The sequence below is a fragment of the Dermacentor variabilis genome, chromosome 10 (assembly GCF_050947875.1).
Source record: "Dermacentor variabilis isolate Ectoservices chromosome 10, ASM5094787v1, whole genome shotgun sequence".
NCBI lineage: Eukaryota > Metazoa > Arthropoda > Arachnida > Ixodida > Ixodidae > Dermacentor > Dermacentor variabilis.
Genome location: NC_134577.1, coordinates 45,227,145 through 45,244,525, shown reverse-complemented (window position 1 = coordinate 45,244,525; position 17,381 = coordinate 45,227,145). Strand labels below are relative to the sequence as shown.

The 17,381-nt window shown below is 43.8% G+C and overlaps 1 long non-coding RNA gene across 1 annotated transcript; it reads right to left on the bottom strand.

Annotated features, from left to right (window-relative positions):
* Positions 1-14,733, bottom strand: LOC142559518 (uncharacterized). The gene is made up of 3 exons (XR_012823142.1): positions 14,371-14,733; positions 13,737-13,849; positions 1-251 (listed from the first exon to the last, which is right to left on the bottom strand). It is a non-coding gene; the product is annotated as an uncharacterized LOC142559518 (long non-coding RNA).
* Positions 14,734-17,381: the final 2,648 nt, after the last annotated feature.

Genomic DNA, 17,381 nt, shown 5'->3' with positions numbered 1-17,381 from the left:
CACCATTTTAAATATTTATTGCATTTCAGACTAGATACATGCTTCATATGTTACATACACACTGCAGACTAAAAATTGCAACACACAAACTAGCTGCCAACGTGATTCTCAGGTCAAGCTGGTGGTGGCAATGTCCAAAACACGAGTGAAAAAAATCAGTGGCAGACTTGACCGGAGTTCGCACCTTACAATAACAGGCTTGACTAGGACAAGAAGGCTTCGCATTAAAGCTGGAGGAGGACTTGCTGTTCCTGCAATGCACATTAAATGGTTGGATAACAAAGCCCGGAAATAAATTCATATGAATGTGCACAACATATATGCATACTTCAATGTTATGCGTCAGCCTGATGAAACCACACAGCATTTTAGCCAAAGTTTAAGTGAAAAAAGAACCCTGCCAGTCCTTGTAGAAATGCAGAAAATAGTGGTCCTTGCAGAGAAGTGCACTGCATATTGTAAGAAGTTTAAAAAACTTGAATTTTGCTGTGAGAGGAAAAATCTTGAGATCAGACCCAATATTCCAATATTATGGTGGAATATACAAGACAGACTGATGCCCACAATGCCTAAGGAAAAGATTTAGCTCGGGAGCTCCTATCGAATGCATGTGAAGACTGAAATCGTCGTTCTGTGCAACCACAGGACCGTATTTGATAAGGTTTGTTACAATAAAAAATGCAAAAATCATAGCTTTTACATTTAGGACATCAATTCTTATTCAGAACTGCTAAAAAATGTGAAATTTGAAGAAAGATTGTATTCATTACGCAACTGTAACTCAAAAATAAAAACAAAAACTAGCACAATTCAGTTAATTCTGCAATCGGAATTGGCCTCGAGCTTTAGCTCAGGGCCAACTCGAATTTCCCTACTCCTATACACGTAAAATGCAGAAATGCCTTTAAGACAACCACAGGACTAATTTGAATTAAATTTGTAGCATTTGAGAGAGCTAAATTCTAGTGGTTGTAGGAAGCAAAACTGGTGTAGAGCCTGGAGGTAAAAATTACTGAAAATTGGCAGGTTAGAAAGAAAGTAAAATAAAACCATGAAGTTTAATTATCTAGAACTCTGCACCAAAAACATATATCACAGTTCTGCAGACTGCATCTCGTATGTCTATCGACAAGAAATTTGATACGTGAATTTGCGGCTAATGTGAAAATGTTACAATGTTTATGAGCATTTTGCACATCCTACTCACAAACTAGTGATTGTATTTTAGAGCAGCACATAATACATCAATTTTGCCAACTTCAATTATGGTATTAGGTGCAACTAACAGAACCGTGACATCCTTTTTTATTGATGAGTAAGAGCTATTAACTTTATAGCTTCGTTTCCTGAAATTTTGCAATTTTCATGGATTTGTATCGAAAGCCAACTAGTTATCTCACTGATCTCTACAATAGGAGGCTGGATGGGGCTTCAAGCGTGCGCAACTGAAGCCACCAGAAGTGAGAAGCCTTGTCCTGGAAGTCGGCCATTAGCAGCTTCGAAGCGCTCTGCATGTTTTCTTTTTCTGCCCCAAGATGCCTGCTTGTTGTGCCGTGAATTCTACAAGTAGGTTGGAGAAGTCTTCTGGAAAGCCACTTAACGCGTAATTATTTATTCAAATCAGTGTAATTTGCAATGTGTGCAGCAAAAAACAGAGGACTGTACCGCTGGTGATTTGGTGTGCATTCAGCAATGCAGAACACATGTGCTACAAATTGGCTCAATTTATACACAGATTTCCGCGATCTTGGAGTGATTTGTGCAGCTGATGGGTTGCTAACTTAAGACGAGGCAAGTGGAGACCATCACCGAGAAGCAGGCTTTGTAGCATCCACTTCACGGAGTCGTGCTTTGACCGGATGGGAGCATGACAGCTTGCGGTCTCCCTACTGTTAGGTAATTTACAAGCTGCTAGCTAGCGCCCCCTACCTTGTACACCATGATCTGTGGCCCAAGGTGAGCCTGGTAATGGGGTGGTGATGGGAATTTTTGTTGTTCAGAGTGTGCACACGATCATGCGATGGCGAGGGTGTGCGAAAGTGAGTGCGAGAGACCATGTGCGTGTTCGACGGAAGCCATGTGTGAGTCCCTGTGCAACAGACTTGAGCCCCTGCATTGCTTCCAGTGAGTAGTGTTTCTTTCTATTTTTCCACTTAATAAAACCATTTGCGTTCAGTGAAGCACTATTGTGATCTGTGAGACTGTGCTGTCAACAATACCTCAGAAGTGGGATTACTAGGCCTAACGAACCGAGCGGCACCATGAAAAGAAAGGAAGTTCGGAGTGGAAGCGCCTCAGCCAACAGTGACGAGTGGTGTTACTGGTGAGAATGTGTGTGAGGCGGTTTCTCCCATAGATGCCGACTAAAGTGATGGTGTTACCGTGCGCAAACTGTTGAACCTTCTTATGGAAAAGTACCGCATGCTAACGACCTTGCTGGAATGCTCAACTCCGTCAGCGATGCCACAGCCCATGTCCGCGGGTGTACCCGGTGGAATCGCTGCATTCCAAGTAATGGCCAACGCAAGCAACAACATAGGAAGCTTTGGCCGTTTGCAAGGACGCACCTCCTGCAAAGGATTGGATTGAAAATCTCCATACAACTGTTATGCTGCACAGCTGGCCTGAGTTTTTCATGCTTAAGACCGCAAAGTCCTGTTTGACTGGACTGGCGTGAGACTGGCTGCATTCCAGCACATCTGAAATCAAAACTTGGAGCAGTTTTGAATAGCATTTTCGGCAAACCTTTGTGAGCCAGACGCATGTGGCGGAACGCTGGCACAAAATGCACGAGCATGTGCAACAGCACAACGAGAGTTCAGTGGCCTATTTTCATGCTAAGGTGTGGTTGTGAAGGGAGGTAAACTTGGATTTCTCAGACACTCATGAGCAGGTAATCACAGGACTATGTCCGAAACAACTCAGCACAATGTTGCTCTGAAAAAGCCATGAAGACGGCGACGACATCCTGCATGACATTCAAGAATTAGAGAGGATCGAGCATAAAAGGCAAGAGTTTTTCAGTTGAGCATGTGACCATAGAGTGGTGAGCGATGAAGTACGTACTCAGAACGCGAAAGCGCTGTATGCAAGAAAACCACTTGACGAGGGAAGTACGAAAGACAGGCAACCCCCTCTGCCTAATGAAAGGGGTAAGCAAAAGTGCTACAACTGCAGCTAGTACAGACATATGGCGAGAGACTGTCCACAACCAAAATGACCAATGAAATGTCTTCTCTGCAACGGGATAGACCACACGAAGCATCACTGCAAGGGAGCACTACAGCGTAACAAAGTAAGCACAGTAATTAAGCCAGTATGTGAAATCAAGAGCGCAAGCGTTTTGCTGTGTGCAACCGGAGCAGCATGATGTGGCATAGAAATTGTTCCTGAGATAACAGTGCTGTATGGTTTTAGAAATACAGTAAAACCTCATTAGTTCGAACTCTGTTAATTCTAAATCCCAGGTAATTCGAAGGTTTTCTGCGGTCCTGTATTTTCCAATGTATATGTGACCGGATAATTCAAACTGGCGGCCTAGGCCAACCCGGTATTCGAAGATTTGGGGTGCTATGCGGCAATTACCGATCCCCATTCCACCGCAAACATTGACAAAACGACGGCCATTCGGAGCCGCGAGGCGACAACACATAGCATTCGCGATTATTACTGCTAGCACAAAAATCAGACCACGGTACGCCTTGCGCACCGCCGAAAGGCGCACCTGCAGAGGAGATGACATGCTTCACTGCAATGCAGCAGGTATACTGGTTTTTGTTATATGCTCTTATGCCCCACTGCGCACGCTCCTCACGGTTGCTGCGTTAGCACGTGTTCTGTGCCACGGGCACTGGTCGTTCGCCCATTCTCTCTCCACGCCTGCGGCGACGTGTGTGCGCGCAACGCCGGTCTGCGCAGTTTTTGTGTGTGGTGGTTAGGAGTGTTGCAGCTAGTGTGGTGTTCTTTTTTTTTTCTGAGAAGTGCCAGTGAGCGAAGATGCCAAAGTATAAGACTAATGCTGCAGCAGAACTTCTGCTTGATCCAAGAAGTGGGCAAGAACACGCGTTCCATGACCGAGTTGGCTGAAAGGCTCAGCGTGCTCATCTCGACATTGTCCACAATATTGAAGAACAAGTCGAAGGTACTGCAGGCCTACAGCAAGATGAAGCTGTCGCAAGTACAGGCTCCCATGTACCAAGATGTGGAATCAGCTTTACTTCACTGGCTGCAGAAAGCAAACGGAGCCCACCTTCCCGTCAGTGGAACGATACTGCGGGAGAAGGCCAACGACTTGGCTCTACAACTTGGGCACGAAGAGTTCAAGTGTAGCAATGGATGGTTCAGCTGTTTTAAAGAGCACAATAATTTCACCTTCGTAGCCGTCTGTAGCAGCTATGACAGCGACGACACTACGAGCCCTCCCGAGCACCCACTCTCGGGGAAGCCATTGGATCGCTGAACGTTATCCGCAGTTCTGTTGAGTGTCACGGTGGAAATTCTCAAATGTTGCACTAGAATACTAGACCAAACTAGAAAACATGACCCTTGGAGCCTCGAACTACAGGACGCAGCAAACCAGCATCTCTGATTACTTTAAGTAATTCGAAGATCGCCGAATAAAGGTAGCGCATTCCTGCAGCGAAATTTTTTGCCTGGGTTGCATTTCTTTGTGTGTTCGGTTAATTCAAAAACCCGCTTAATTTGAAGATTTTTTGTAGTCCTAATGACTTTGAATTAACGAGATTTTACTGTAGCACCATGCCTGCAGCAAAAGCAGTCGAAGGTGCAGGGCTGATTTATGCATAGACGGTGTTTTGCCAAAAGGCATACCCATCCTCGTAGTCTCAGATGAAGCTCAATCTGTCGGTTTATTGGTAGGAATGACATTCACAGAGTTTCCTTACATTGCGTATGCAAGAATGGGAGGTTCTCTGTGGTTTTGGCATTGTAGTGACTCTCCATATGCTCAACTGGAGCCCTACGAAAGTCACCAAAGACTGCAGCTGAGAGCCAAGGAGGAATGCATACTCTAGAGGGATACCGTAAGCTGGATTACATTGTCTATGGAGCAAAGAATCACAACTCCCGTCGTGTACAGACACTGTGGTCCAGGTGTCCTGCTTGACATGACGCTTGGAGAATTCACTGTTTCCATGCACCTAGTGGGTGATGGACAGGCTTTCATACAGAAGAGTCAACCGCTTGGACGAGCAACACCAGTAGAGGTACTCCATGTTTCTGCTCGAAGCTTTATTTTTGATGACACTGAGTACGGAAGGAAAACAATGAAAGAGGCACCTGTGCCAACTGAATGACCACCGATACGGCGCTGTGAAGTGTATGTTGGACTCTCTGTGACAGAGTAGCAGCATTCAGAACTGGTGAATGTTTTGAAAGAATTCCAGAAGTGTTTTACAATGACTCCAGCAGAATTGGCTTGCACGACAGTGCTCGAGATGGAGATTGTAGAGGCTTTTGGTAGCGCCCCTATTGAATTGCGTCCACATCGGACAAACACAGAAGGGCGAGAAACAATTAGAAGAATTGTCAAGGAATGGAAGGACCTTGGCATAGTGACTGAGATGAGTTCTGATTATGCCAGTCCTGTGCTCGTAGTAGATAAGAAGAACGGTTGAAAGTGCCTTATTATTGACTGCCACAGGCTTAACGTGCAAACCTAAAACAAGTATCCCCTTTCAAACATAGATTATCAGTTCGAAGGCCTCACAGTAGCTACCTACTACACAGTTCTGGATTAAATTGAAGGCTACTTGCAGGTGTCCTTGACAAAAGAAGCCAAGAAGAAAACAGTGTTCATCACTCCAGCCGAAACTGGTCGATTCGAACGAATAATTTTTGGTCTTACAAATGTGCCTGCAGTGTTCCAATGGCTTATGAACCGAGTGATTGGACCGCTAAGAGGTGAAATCGTGAGGTGCTGTCTAGATTAAATCCTCATACCAGCAAAAGATTGCAGCTAAATGGTTGTGCAATTGTGTCAAGTCCTACGGGCATTCAGGGACGGAGGTTTGACACTGAGGCTCAGCAAGTGCTCATCTGCAAATGACAGTGTGAACTTCCTGAGGTTCTGTCTGATGGGGGGACAGATACAGCCAGGCGGGGTCAAAAGAAAGGCAATATCGGAGTTCTCAACCCCAAGGAATGTGCATTAGGTAAGGCGCTTCCTTGGATTGAGTGGTTTCTTCAGGAAATTTATTCACAAGTACGCCTTGGTTGCTGAACTGGTCACAGGACTAACCAAGAAGGAGGCAATATTTTAATGGAAGTCAGACCAGGAGAGCAGTTTCCAAGATCTGAAGAGGAAACTTATGTCAAAACCATTGTTGCAGCTTTTTGATCCTAAAGCAGAAAATGAACTGCAGACTGACACCAGTTTGAAAGGGATAACAGGAATGTTGCTGCAGGAAAAGGGTAGCAATTGGCACCTTGTGTACTGCGTAAGCAAGAAGACAACTGAAACAGAAAGCAGATACCATTCCATGAGACTGGAACTGATGGCCACTGTGTGTTGTGTGGATCAACTGCGTTTCCTACTCTTGGGTATACATTTCACGGTGGTTACAGACTGCCAAGCCCTCATCTATCTGAATGCACAGCGTACACAGAAACCACGGATTGCTTGCTGGCGTGATTTCATCCAGGAATTTGACTTTACAGTAAGCCATTGACTGGGTACACAGATGGAGCATGTTGACTCATTCAGTCGAGAATCAGTGGAGTGTCCGAATGATACTATGGATGATCTTTTGGAGAGACACTCCAAGGTGTGCCTGACCTGTAGTCTGGAAGAACAGATATTCGCCATTCAAAGAGGAGATGCAGAGCTATGACAACTTATACGGATACTTGAACAGCCGGAACACCACTCGAGAGACGACTAGAACAAAACAAGACTATGTGCACAAGAATGGTTGGCCAGAATCATCGATTGTGACAACGGTAATGAAGTTTGTGCTACCAAATTGCATGAGGAAGGCAATCGTGGTGTGATGTCATGATCTGTAGGTCATTTTTTGGTGGACTGAACTTTGGCAAAGATCCGAGATACTCTCTGGTTCCCTCGAATGCACAACTATGTGCGAAAGCATATCTCAGAGTGCTTTGAATGCGTCTTCAACAAAGTCCCCCGTGGGAAAGAAGGAAGGGCTTCTCAACTCCATTCCGCCTAGTAAACGCCCCTTCGAGACAGTGCACCTGGACCACATGGATCCATTCATCTCAAGCAAGAAATGGAGCCAACACCTTCTAGTAATCGTAGACAATTTGACTAAGTTTGTGCATCTCTTTCCTACTCGCGATACTTCGACAAACCACGTACTGTGTTGCTCGTCATCACAACAGCAATGACATACCAAGAACACCACGATTGAGTTGCTAACAGAAGTATGTCGAGTGCAGCTTAAGCGGGAAGAGGCACTAAAAAAAGCTTTTTTAAGGATATGAATTAAATTTTCGCAGTTAACTTATTTTTATAGGCCGATTTCAAAAATGCAATTATTTTTTTTTCTATGATAAATATTGTTTGTGATATCCAAAACAGGTTGTTCTTTGTTTGGAGCTTAATTAGCTAAATAAAATCAATTTGAACGGTAACGTACAGCACACAGAATCGATTGTGCGTGTTTATAGTGTGTCATAAGCTATAAATCATTGTTTTAGGCCATTTTGATGCAAAGTTAGAGATTGTTAAACTTCGTCATATGAAATGCCCACACTGATATTTTTAGATTAGTATCAAGGTGGGCATTTTTCGTGACTAAGTTTGACAACCTATAACTTTGCTTTAAAATGGCCTAGAACGACGATTCACAGCTTACAACACACAATGAACATTCGCAATCGATTCCGTGTGCTGTACCATACCATGCAAGTTGTGGTTAATTAGTTAATTAGGATCCAAACTAATAACATCCTGTTTTAGATGTAATAAAATATTCATTAAGAAATGACAAAATTGCATTTTTGGAATCAGCTGGTAAAAATTTATTAACTGTGCACCTTTCATTCAAATTGTTTAAAAAATAAAAAGGTTCTGAACTGCCTTGTTTCCCCTTAAGCAACGCTGTGAGTAAGACCTCAAGGAAGACCCCTCATGAAATGCTTTATGGTTACAAACCCGTCTTTTATGGGTAAGCCCTGCAAGGAGAAAACAGACGGTGAAGACACTTGGAAGAACCAAAGCGAACTCAGAAAAACTGCGCGGCAGCTCTTACTGGAGGAACAAGCAAAAAGTAAGCAAGCATACGATAACTGGCCTTACCATGCATGGATGTATGATGTGGACGAAGTGGTATTTATTAATTTAGTGTCCGAACACACAGGAAATTCAACTAAAATGAAACCCAAGTACCGAGGCCCCTTGGTGATAACCGAAGTGTTGCCTGCTGACACGTACAGAGTAGCAGAGCTGAACGAAAACACTGGAAATAGGTACGCAACGACAGTGCACGTTTTGCAATTTAAGGTGTGGTTGACAACAAGTAAAATGCCTCATCTAGACAACAATGAAGGGTCAGATGAATCTGACCACCCCCTTGACCACCCCCTGGTCCAGGATCAGTGTGACAAGCCTTTGGCAGTTAGACGCCCACGCAGGCAACAAGTAGTACCTGCCAGATTGCGCGAGTGCATGCCATAAAACAGCTAGTGTTTTCTTATCTGCAATTACCTTAACGAGGACGTTAAGATTTTAGGACGGCCAAGTGTTAGCTATTTCACAAGCTGCTAGCAAGTGCCCCCTACCTTGTACACCACAATCTGTGGCCTAGTGGTGGGATTTTTTTGTCGTTGTTGAGAGTGTGTGTGCAATTGTGCGATGACGAGGCTGTACGAATGTGAGCACAAGACCGTGGGTGTGTTCAATAGATGCCATGTGTGATTATCCGTGCGACAAACTGAGCCACTGCGTTGCTTCCTGTGAGCATTCTTTCTCTTTCTTTTTATTTAATAAAGCCATTTGCATTCAATCAAGCACCATTGCGATCTGTGAGACTATGCTGTCAACAACGTTACGATACTCAGTTTCACACCCCACATGCAAAAGGTAAGGACGTGATGTTCTGATATGCTCCTATTTATGCTAATAGAGTAATCAATTGTGGCTGATTTATGTTGAGTGGTTTTATTTCAAGTTCACATTCAGCACTGCCCATAGTTTTCATTCACATGACATTGCCAAGCTTGCAACAAATTCTACAACTGCACAAAGTGTAAATGAGAGTTGCAAAAAGTTGTTGGTTTTGTGTATAGAGCAGTGTTACGTATCACGTGGTTTGAGTGCACCTTGAATCTGCCTGTGAAGTACTCTAGATAAACAAATGCACATAAAAAATGACTCAAACTCCTTTTAGCGCTTTGATCTGTTGTAGATATTTGGCACTTGGTAACTTTTCACTTAACCCCCCCACTCACCGCGTCACTTTGCACAACAGGTAAGCACTGTGTTAAATTTCAATATTAAATGCACATATTAGAGAAACCTGCACAGAGGATGCCGCCAAAATGGAGCGATCCGGACCAGGATGGAGCTCCAATTGAAGATGTGACAAGCAGTGCAAACTTGCCACAGGAAGCTTCCGGTAATGTATGTCGTATTTTGAAAGCCAACCACAATGAGCAGTATACTTCAGTCAAACTTGAAGCTAAGATATATTTGAATGCCTTTATTGAAGAATAGTTGCTGTGGTCCTATCAAAGAAATTAAAACACAAGAAAGGGGAGATGATGAAAAGAACAGTGTCTGTATATCATGGGATCTTCACAGTACCAACGGTCATATGAAACCAAGTAAGGGTGCACGAATGGTTATGCTTGTTGTAGCTAACAAAACTACGAAGGTGGATGAGAAACAACATTTGAGGTTTTATAAAATTGTTTTTACACACAGGTTTCTTCTGGAGTGGATGCATTTGATGGAATCACTGTAACCCTGCAAGAGGAGCCAACTACATCTGTGGTAAGATATTTGCAAAACGGTAATCATTTGGTGCATATCACCTCAAAAAATACTATTTTTATGCCAGTATATGTTCACCTCCTCATCTGGTGTCTGAAATTGTCATTGAAAGGGATGGTGCATCCTTTCTTTTTATCTGGCACCATCAAAAACAGGTACAGTTATCCACCTATACATTTGCACTATTCTTTTAAGAACTGCACGTGAAACACCGACTGAGCCATAAGTTAGTTCTTCAATATATTAATATACTATTACTATTCAAGCATCTGACTAGTGCTAGCATTCATTTCTTGGCAGAGTTGTGTTTACTGCTTTTAAATGCAGAAACATTTGCATTGCTGGTTGAAACATTTGTTAAGTGGTCAATGTACCATGTATTTGCTTTCAGGTTCCTAAACATAGGTATGCTCTCATGGAGACACCACGCACACTGCAGAGGAAGCTAGATTGTTGTTCAGCATAAGCTACCACTGAGAGAAAAAGGCTGAAGCTCAGCTGGCAACGAGAGCGTCATCTCAAAGTTAAAGTGCAAACATTCAGCAAGATTATCAACAACCTGTTGTTTCTTCTTTCTTTCGAACTTGTTTCTGAAAACGCTTCTGTTATGCTTGAAAAGTACTTCGCAGCTGTTCCTCTAGAAGTCATGAAGTGTTTACTGAAGAAAACGCCAACTGGACCCAGCAAGTCTGAGAAGTTGAGCGGAGAGAAGTTTCCCCGGTATTGCATATGTTTGCCCCAAGACTACAATTCTATTCATGCAAAGCCTTCATGCAACAAGCAACTTTTGGTTGATTGTTGCCTCATAAATGAACATTAACAAAGTGGTACAGTGCCCTAAATAGGGATCCTGGTTTTTACAGGAGAAGCAATGGATGCCATTGAAGCAAAATCTAAAGAAACTAGGCTACAAGGCACAGAACTTCCTTGCAGCCTCTTTGTTGATGAGATGGCCATAAGGAAGCATGTTGAATGGGACGGCAAAACTTTCAGGGGATATGTCAACATAGGGACCAACACGGATGATGACAGCAACAATGTAGCAACAAAAGCCATTGTCTTTATGGTCGTATCTCTTGACTCCCATTAAAAAATTCCTTGCGGCTATTTTTTGATCAATAGCCTTTATGGGAAAGAATGTGCAAACCTTGTGAAGCTTTGTTTAAACAAGCTGCATAATGCAGGGGTACCTGTAGCATCATGAACATGTGAACTGCGAAGTAATTTCACCATGTTTGCAAAATTGGGTGCATAGATTTAAAATGGTTGTGCGAGAAACCCGTCATTTCCTCATCCAGCTACTCAGGAAATGTGTACCACTTGCTCGATGCCTGCCACATGATGAAATTGGTACGGAACATCTGGTTGCACTTAAATGCCTGAAAGACACATCGGGGTCACTAATAGCATGGAATTAGATTAGCCTGTTGCATAAGCTGCATGGGATGGAAGCCCTTCATGTTTCTAACAAAGCTGCCTGCTGTTTATATCGACTGGCAGAAGCAAAAAATGGAGGTGAACCTTGCTGCCGAAATGCTAAGCTCCAGCGTTGCTGATGCTATTGATTTCTGCCGTGAAGACCTTTGGCTGTTTCAGTTTTTTTTTTCAGAGACAGTGATTTTGATCAGATTATTTGATCGGCTGTTCGAATGTCTTAACTCTCGCAAGCATATTTCTAAGTTCAAAGCACTACTCCGCCCTGGCAGTAAAGGCATACAAACTGGTTTGAGAAGGCAAAAGACTACATCAGTGGCCTTACTGGCGCATTAGGAAAACTTATTTGTGAGACAAATTGGAAAATCGCTTTCCTTGGATTCCTAGTGACCATGCGTCTTGCACGTTCACTCCTCCTTGGAGAAGCTCCGCCCTTGCACTATGTACATATATACAAGCTCTCTCAAGATCACATTAAACTCTTTTTTTAATGCTATGCATTCCAAAGGGGGCTTCAACAACCCCACAGTATCACATTTTGTAGCAGCCTACAAGTGCTTTGTTGTACATAATCATGTAAAGGGTGGTCGATTATATGAAGTGCTGTGCCACACGTGTCAAACATGATTCATTCTTTTTATGTTATGTCATAGGCAAGCAGCCTATAAAAAAGAAACAGTGAAATAAAACTGAAATAAAACAGTGCGGTACATGCTCTCAGATCGTCTCAGTCACTCTGCCATCCTCTACAACAGTGGCGACGACAGTGGCACATGCCTTGATGACTCGCGAATTTCATATATAAGTAGTCAGATCAGTGCTCCAGATGAACTTTATGTCACAACAGAGAAAACAAATGGCACCAATGATTCCCTAGAAATTGCAGACTTTTCAGAGGAAAGTGAAGGGAATGTCTTCCATCTTTATCTATATATGTGACTAATACTACTGGCTATATTGCTGGCTTGGTATGTCGAATGGTACAGTGAAGAATAAATTACTTGCTATGCCAGCTCGCTACAGTTTCAGAAACATGCTCAATAGCACTTTTGAACAGAAAAAACGATGGTGGTCTCATGAAGCAGTTGTAATCCACTTCTTACAGCTGTCAGCTCACGGAGAAGGGAATTTGACAAAGATGGATGGATGGATGGAGTAACTTTATAGAAAGGTCCTGCGAGCTACGGGGCGCAAGGTCCCATAGAGCGGGCTACTCCCACGTTGGGACCGGGAGTTGTAACTCCCTGGCCGCATCGTGGGCTCGCTGGACGGCCCAGAGCTGCTCCGCCAGGTCTGTGCTGCGTAATGCGTCTTGTAGCCTGGCGGAGTCTTGATCCTTGTTTGCGTGGGTCCGACCACACGGCCAGAGCAAAGAAAAGCTGGTTGGGAAAAAGCTTCCTAAAAACGGACATTTCTGCAGTCGTTACTGTGAATGTAATGAGGCATCTTTCAGAACAGCTTGAGAAACTCTGCTCAGAACTCTGCGAACACATGCTCGAGTCAGCAGCAGACTCAAACCACTTTGTGCGCCTTGTGAAGTGTGTTACTGCATGCTATGTAAAGATACAGATGCACTACATGGCAGAGAATACGACTGAGAAACTGTCCAGACCCAACATTCAAGAACGGCTGACCAAGCTCTTTCTTTTTACCAAGAAGCAGTAGTCGGCATTAAGTTTGTGCACAAAGAAAGCTGCCAGCATTTTTTTTCCTGTGTAATAAAGAAGATGTTTCCTGCGTTAGCCTACATCCTTTATACCACTTCCTCGCGCAACTGATAGAGTTACCACATGAACTGAAATAAATCCACGAGTTTACTTAGCCAAACTTTTCGTTATTCACCACTGCATCTTTGCTATGTGTTAGAGAAAGGACATCAGTGAGGAGTTATAACACTGTTTACTGTAAACTGGCTATGCCAGTCACAAGCATGGTTAGCTTTAACGCCCTCAAAGTGCAAAGCAGCAGACACCTCCTCCTTGGACAAACCGGCTGGCGTCTCCTAACTTCCAGTGACTTCATTTGCATCCGCTGTAGGTAGCAGCGATGCGGCATCAAGCAGAACTATAGTGGAGATCAGTCAGTTAACTACATAAAAAAATCTTTCATCATGCTACTGTGCTATGCAAATGATGATTTTTTGAATAACATGTTTACTTTGACGTAACAATACTTCTCCATTTTACGCAACTTCTTCCTGAGAGCCTGTAAAGTATTCATGAGATATAAATACATGAATGAGTAAACCAATAAATATTGTGGTTTGCCTTAGCATTCCAGCTTCCACCACCAGCATGACCTCTATGGAAGTTTGATTACTGCTCACGTTGCAAGTTCATTCTGACATGATTGACCGCTATTTCATTTCCTGGGAAAGCAGCGAGGAAAGGCTACTTTTTAGCCTCATTGGTTCCGCCTGGTACTCGGCGACAGAGGAGCCTGCAAAATACGAGTGAAATTAACTTTCAGAAGGTGTAATGAACATTCTGCCATAATGTCTTGAAAAGAAAGCTGTACTTGTAGCAAGCTGTGATTGGCTTACATTTTTTCCCCTACAACTGTTCGTAAACCGAGAACCTCGTAAGCAGAGATTGTGCACAACCTCGAAGCATTTATAAGCAAGGACACTTCATTAAGAAAGAATCGGTGACAAGGCAGATGCGTCGTTACTACGTAACTTCGGCAGAAAGGCGGCAGCTCACGCACAGGCGCACAAGGTGAACACGATTATTTCCGAAAGTAATCTCTCTCAGCGGAAGAAAACGCTTATCAGGATTATCAATTATGCACTGTGGTGATAAATTCGGTAACTAAATTCTGACAACCAGCGCGGACCAAGCATCGGCACAGGTTTCACTGTTGCCGTGGGTGTTCTACTTCCTGCGTTTTCAACGCACACACACGAGAAGCACGCACAACACGCGCGCACGTGCGTGCATTCAGCAAGCACGATTGCTTACATTTTTAACAGCACGATGAGGTCGAAAGGCGGTCTCAAAGTTGCCAGTGCTGCGTCGACGATGTTACACCCAGCATAAACGGCGTCGAGTAGTGGACGAGCTAAGGCACGATAATAATACGCATTATTTCTTTGCGACGTTCACCAAACTTTCCACGACAACCAGAGACAAGGGGAACGCCCTCCACGTTCGTCCGCAAAATCGTTGGTCCGCATTTGGCTGGTGCGCCACGCACATAGTGAGTTTGCAGCGAGACGCAAGCTACCTTTTGGCACTTTCCTGCACGCGAATAACGTCACATTTCATTACAGGAAACCCAAAAACACGATCAACCAAACACATCCAAGGAGTTCACATTACGAGGTGGAAACTATAGTGAACTAGAATAGTGGAAACGGTGGGAATGTTGGCAAGTACTGACTTCGGATTGCCTTCAATCTTCTGACTAGTGGCATGCTAGTGGCGCTTGTTTTCGGCGCAGTAAACAAAGATAAATTAAAATATTTCCATGTAAAAGCGCATTTTCTCAAGCAGTATTTTATAAAATGTACAATAGATTGCATGACTTTAAGCTTGAAATGGTTTATCACCGGTGCACACCAGGGTATGCATTGTTCTTCAGCTCTGCTCCGAATTTAGCAGCAAAGCATAATTATTTATTTATTTTTTCAAAAGCAATAACAAACGTGCATGTATAGTTATACCAAAATACTCACCAAATATTTATGGAAGTGAGAATTTTGTATTCTGAGAAAATTGTTGCGCCTTTGAGAGAAATGCTAAAGTGTCGTCTGCTACAACGCCAGCTAGTTGCGAACGCCAGATTTTTCTCGCAGAAGGTAGGCACTTGCGAACTCTCTCGTTCTTTCGAAAGTCTTCCTAGGCTCTCACGATTGCTTAATGTCTGCAAGTACTTCAAGCACATCTGCTGCAGTGCTTGATGGGACGCTTGTGGCCTCTTACGAGTATGCTTAATTACATCTTACGTTAACGTATCGCTTCTTCTGAAGCTCGAGCCGGCAACTCTTATGGCGTGGCTTACCCGTTTTGCGACCGCAGACTACAGCCAGGAAGCAGCAACCTTTCCTACCACAAGTAAGTTTGCCTTCGCAAATGTCCTGAAACATGCATTTCAATGAGCACATAAACGAGCAGTGTGTAATTAAGCCCTAAATCAAATTTGATTATCAAGCCACTAGAAGTACAACTGCCTATGTAATAAAAGAAATGCCTTATGCAAGCAGTGCCTTTGCATTTTGCTCTGCATTGCTAGTAAGAAAAAAGTTATTGTTAACGCAGCACATGGGTGCAGCTAAACTTTAGAGCTTTAATTTAATGCTCGCAGTGCAAATATAAGCATGTATAAGAAGATAAACTGCTGTAGCAAAGCAGTAAGTTGCATCTACATACTGACCACGCAGGAGAGCGACAGAACGAAATATTTTACGTGCGTACGGTAGGAGAAGAGAGCAAACGGGGAAACCCAATATTCTATTTGACGTTAAGATAAAATAATGGAGCTGTGCAGGCCATGTAATGTATAAGGCATGTAACTGGTGGACCTGTAAACGCCGGCCCGATTAGTCATCCCGCAAGATAGCGTCAGTCGATGCAGAATATATCGCGACGCATTTTAATGAAAGCCCCACAAGCTAGCAGCTCTAGCCCCATAAGCTGCCCGTTTGACTTTACGCGCCTTTTGCAAAGAGAAGCGTTCCAGGTGGTGCTGCCGCCTGACGTAAGTTTAGGAAAACAATGTTTTCATGTTTGTTATAGCCTCCGTGATTTGGCATTGTCACGGGCCAACGATATTTCTTTCCCTTTCAGGCTGCTTTCGTTAGAACTGATCGTTCGCTTGGGCTTCGTTGCTCCCGAAAGCTTCCAGTGCTGCGTCATTACATTGAAATGCTGGCAAACTTCGTTGTGTCACAGGTGTGCAATTATGCAGTTTCCGACCTGGCGCCTGATACATCAATATCGCGTCAACTTACTTTTTTATTTATTTATTTTTTCCAATCAAAAGCTGCCCAGGAGGTGCTGCCATCTGACGTAAGTTATAAAAAGTGTTCGGGCGCTCATTTTGCTTCTCAGCTCCCGCCAGATATGAATGCTCACTTCGTTCCTCGGCCACAAACGGCAATTTCTAACGCCATCTAATTGCCCGCTTTCCTATGGCTCCCCACCGCAGCTTGCGCACATTAGACAATCGCGTTCGAAAAGGCCCCGTATAAGTGGATCATTGGTAATCTTTCATGACATCGCCATGCTACATGAAAGCCGATTCCCGTCTCTTTTCTAAATATGTTGGGCTCGGTGGTTTGGAGGGCCTCGTTTTTTTACAGCTGTTAAACTATGCTTTTTACGGGCTGGCGCTGCCAAATTCCTGACGTTGGCACTATGTAGTTCCTTGCACATTTCAGTTAACGTGCCTTTCTTGAAAGAAAAGTTGACAGCTATGTGCTGCCACAAAAGGCGAGTTGGAATCCTCTGTCGCTGGTTTCGCTTCGTGACTCTACGTGTTCTCTACCTTGACTCTGCCTAAACTCCCAGGATTATGTGTAGGGGCCACGAATTTCTCTCGGGGGCGGCACCCACGTGACTTGGTGCGGAGAAGGCGAGGATGGCTGGGAACTCCGCATACTGACGAAGAAATTTCGGGTGTAGGGAGTGGGGTGGAGACGTGGCTGGTTTCCCATCCTCCTGCTACGCCACTGATTACGCCCGGATCTATATTCGGGTACTGTGTAGTGTACCTGTTTACCTGTGCAGGGCTCGCGCCTACGGCTGAGCTGCAAACGACTTATTGTGAGATGCAGTAAATGCAAGAGCTATTTTGCACGTTACAAGTTACAGAAGAGAGTATAGCGAATGAGAAATAAATGCAATATTAGAAATTGTTTACTTGTGCGTGGAAACATCCAATGCACACATTTAAAAGAAGAAGTGTTGACGGCTGAAGCAATTAATTACATTCGTTCAGCGTCTTTGATGTATTTGAGCTTGCAGTAACG